A 3,615-nucleotide genomic window follows, 5' to 3' on the forward strand; every position below is an offset into this window, starting at 1 on the left:
GTAGAATGCACAGGATCCTGGGAATGGTTTCTGACAACTTTGAGAGATGATCTAAACATCACTAACAGTGCTCCTTTCACAATTATGAGTGACAAGAAAAAGGGATTGATAAATGCTGTGCAGAAAGTGTGGCCAGATGCAGAGCATAGGCTTTGTGTGAGGCATATCTATCAGAATTTCAATGAGAAGCACAAGGGAGAGTTGTTGAAGCAAGACCTGTGGGACATTGCAAGATCACCAAACAAAGTGAAGTGGAGGCAGAACTGTGAGAAAATGGATGCAGATAGTTCAGCTGCATTTCATTGGACTGAAAGACTTGATCCAAAGACTTGGTGTAAAGCATTTTTCAGTGAATTTCCCAAATGTGACATTCTACTGAACAATAATTCTGAAGTGTTTAACAGCTATATCCTTGAAGGCAGAGAGATGGAAGTATTGTCAATGCTTGAATATATATTCTACAAAATCATGCAAAGGCTTGTCAGCAAACAAAAAGAGGCAATAGAAAAGTGGGCAGGGCAGAGAATATGTCCAAAGATCAAGAAGAAGTTAGACAAGAACACTGAATTTGCTGCTAATTGTCATGTTTCAGAAGCTGACCAACAAAAATTCAGAGTTCAGTCTGGAAATTCTATCTACTCAGTGGACTTGTGTTTGCATACTTGTGATTGCAGGAGATGGCAGTTATCTGGTGTGCCTTGTGGCCATTCCATAGCATGTTGTAGGGAAGAAAGAATTAACCCAGAGTTAGTGGTTCATGACTGCTACACTGTGGAGAACTATATGAAAGCATATGGCTACACACTGGTCCCTCTAAGAGACCCTAAATACTAGGAGGTGCAGCCAGGATACAAGGTTTTTCCACCTGTGTTCACTAAACAGCTGGGCAGGCCAAAGAAAAACAGGAAAAAACACCTAAAGAGAAAATCAAACATGGTGTGAGATATTTGAACAAGAAAGGTGTTACAATGCATTGCTCCATATGTGGCAGAGTTGACCACAACAGAAAGGGCCACTACAGATGGCAGGAAGCACTTGTTGAAGAAGGGGTAGAGCTGGTGGATGAAAATTATGATGATCCAACTTTTCTGCAGGTATGTTTCACTTGTAACTAATAAAGTGTCACTTCTAACTGCAGAATGTTTCAGTTATAACTGAATAATATGAGCTTCTTTGCAGAACATATACCCTACCAGGCCAGATCCTAGGTTAGATCCTAGTGAGTCACCCACCAGCATGGTCTTCAACATGGCTACCGGAGATAGAGCTAGAAGAGCTCAACAAAGAGTTCATGGCCCATTGCCACAACAGTCTTCATTTGTTGATGCTGCTGGTGCTGCAATACCACAGCCAAGGGTCACTACAGAGATGAACATTGCTAGACAGACAAGGGCAAGAACCATAGCCGACAGAGGAGAAGGATCTGAAGCTACTGGCAGAGGAAGAGGAAGGAAAAGGAGAGGAAGAGGAGAAGGAAATCCAGCAACAAGGAGAGGAAGAGGAGCAAATGCAAATCCAGTGCTTGGCAGAGGAGCAAATGTAGTGCTTGGAAGAGGAGCAAATGCAGTGCTTGGCAGAGGAACAAATCCAGTGCATGGCAGAGGAGCAAATCCAGTGCTTGGAAGAGGAGCAAATGCAGATGCAGTTCCAGCAAGAGGAGGCAGAAATGTGCATGCTTGGAGAGGCATGGGAGGAAGAAATGCAGGTGCAGGTACAGGAAGAGGAGCAATTCCAGGTGAGAAGTCATGGTGGCTGATGTTTGGAGAAGATATTAGCAACAGCCTAATTCCTGATCTAAATGCTCCCCCTGATGCTTGATTTGGTGGCAGTTCAGACTGTCACTTTTTTTGTTAAGGCCTGAAGCAATGTAAAACATTGAGTGGCCTTTTTGGATGCAGAAAGGAGCATCCAATGCCTCATTATTTGATGGCTAACAGTGGCATTAAGTGCCCTTTTGTAACTAAAAACTGTGATGGCAAACATGTGGCATTAGCTGGGTTTTAATGCTTTCCAAAATTCAGTTAACTTCTGTCATTTAGCAAAGTTCAGTTTAATTCAGTTAAGGCTGTCCAAAATTCAGGTAAGTTCTGTCAGTTTTCAAAGTTCAGTTTAATTCAGTTCATTATGTCCAAAATTCAGTTAAATATGTTAGTTTGCAAAGTATTTGCTGCCACTGTTACAGCAAACTGAATGTACTTAGCTGCAATTATTTGGCCTACAGATAACTGAATTTTGTTTAAGGTAAAAAAACAAAAAATGTTCGGCCTGGGTCTTGAACCCAGGACCGTGCTTTGGTAAGCTAGGAGCAATGCCAGTGGAGTAGTAGTCGTGGTCTGGTGTATTTGCTGCCACTGTTGTACTAATACTAATTTTTACGACGGGCCGACGATTCAGTTTTCACACCTGTCTTAAAGACGGCAACCCACCGCTCTCATCGCCCACTACCACTCCCCACTTCTCTTGTCTCCTCGTTTCTTGTGCTACCCACCTCCATCTCATCGCCACACCCGAAAACCCTCGCCGAGGTCGAAGCCGCCGCCGCCGCCATGGACGACAGCCTCGGATGGCAGAGGGCCGTCGAAGATCTGGCCGGTGATGACCAGGCGGCGCGGGCGGACCTGCAGGAACTCGCGCGCTGGTTCCCGAGCATCCAGATGATGAGGAACCACGCGCGCGGCCTCATTAAGGCAATGACGGACGACGAGAGGCATCGCGCCATGCCCAACGGCAATTTTGGCGTCGTCGGCATCCATTCGGCGAAGATCCTGCAGTTCGCCATGGGGGAGACGGGGTCGGATGATCCGAACCAGCGCGCGCGCTGGTGGATGTACCGGTCCGCCAGGGCGCCGCCGCAGCAGCCGGATTCGAACCGTGTCACCTCCAGGGCGGAGCGCGTGCGGGAGGTCGTCCTTGCCCTCCCCGCGCCAATCAACAGGGCGTATTGGGACAGGTTCCAGCCTGAGCTCCTCCTTCCCGACGACGTCTCCGACACGGATTCGTCGTCCGACTCTGAGCACAAGCACCTTACCTCCGACGCGGACTTTGGCTACGACCCAGAGACCGAGTCGTCTGAAGAGTGGGAGGTGGACGCCATCGTCCTCTCTGATGACGAGCCGGATTCATCGTCCGACTCTGATCACGAGCACCTCACCTCCGACGAGGACTCTGGCAACGACCCGGAGACTGAGTCGTCTAAAGAGTGGGAGGTGGACGTCATTGTCCTCTCTGACGACGAGCCGGATGAGGTGCTGATGGCACCACGGGCTGTGCACCTCCCCATCGACGTGGACGCGCTGCCGGATGTGCCTGACCTCGTCGTCGTCAAGCAAGAGGAGGCGGACGAGGCAGACAAGGTGCCTATGCAGGAAGACGAGGCAGACGGCAGGAAGGGGAAGAAGAATGCAAGCAACAAGAGGCCTGCAGATGGGGTGGTGCGCCGCTCGGAGAGGCTGAAGATGTTGAAGAAGAATTGAAGCAGAAGCCTTGAAGAAGATGTGATGCAGCTGAAGAAGAAGACTTTAGGTATGCTGATATAGTAGAGCAGCATATAAGTTAAGTATTTAGGCAATGTTGTTTAGGTGTGCTCATATATTCAGAGCATATAAGTTATTTTAT

This window comes from Triticum aestivum, chromosome 6A, assembly GCF_018294505.1.
Source record: "Triticum aestivum cultivar Chinese Spring chromosome 6A, IWGSC CS RefSeq v2.1, whole genome shotgun sequence".
Taxonomy (NCBI): Eukaryota; Viridiplantae; Streptophyta; class Magnoliopsida; order Poales; family Poaceae; genus Triticum; species Triticum aestivum.